Below are 642 nucleotides of genomic sequence, written 5' to 3'. Positions count from 1 at the left end.
AAGGCTATACTAACATCATTTCTGTAGTTAGTCTTCATTTAAATTTTTTTGAAAATCGACCCGCAATGACGAAGTATATAGTTTTATCTGACAGCGTGAGGTTTAAGAAGTTCATTTCTAATTTTGTCTTGTGGCATATTAGAAATGATGTTTCTCCGAAAATCGTTCGCTTACAACGGATAAAACGACTTCTGAGTGGTGATTTTAATGAATAAATTCCTTTTGGTTGAAATGCTCTGCGTTGGCCGTTGAAAAGTTAAGACTATACTTCTCCGGATACTTCATTCCTTTCATTTCTTCAAAGAAATTAATGACATTTAGAAATATGCATATTTGCATTATTTCGTTGTCATTTCCAGCAATAGAATTTCTATGGCATAAGTAAAGTAATGGCCGCCGATTGTCACCCCTTGCCGTTGTAGCAGCTTCGCCTACAAACATGCGTAAATATGTATGTATGTATACGTATGATCGTGAATACATATCGACGCAAATTTTTGCGAGAAGCACCAGAAAGTTGTGCAATTTATGATTTTTAGCTTTTGCCATCGTCGCGACTTGTTGGCAAAGGCATGCTCGGGGAGATGTTACGACCTCTGTTTTTATGAATGAAGCGAGATAGCTTGTGGAATTTGCGCCTGC

The 642-nt window shown here is 37.2% G+C and overlaps 1 pseudogene; it reads left to right on the top strand.

Moving 5' to 3' along the window:
* On the top strand, positions 1-200 carry LOC120780034 (annotated as a pseudogene).
* The last annotated feature ends 442 nt before the right edge of the window (positions 201-642 follow it).

The sequence above is a fragment of the Bactrocera tryoni genome, unplaced genomic scaffold (genome assembly GCF_016617805.1).
Source record: "Bactrocera tryoni isolate S06 unplaced genomic scaffold, CSIRO_BtryS06_freeze2 scaffold_120, whole genome shotgun sequence".
In the NCBI taxonomy this organism is placed as follows: Eukaryota; Metazoa; Arthropoda; class Insecta; order Diptera; family Tephritidae; genus Bactrocera; species Bactrocera tryoni.
This window is presented reverse-complemented; position numbering and strand designations above follow the sequence as displayed.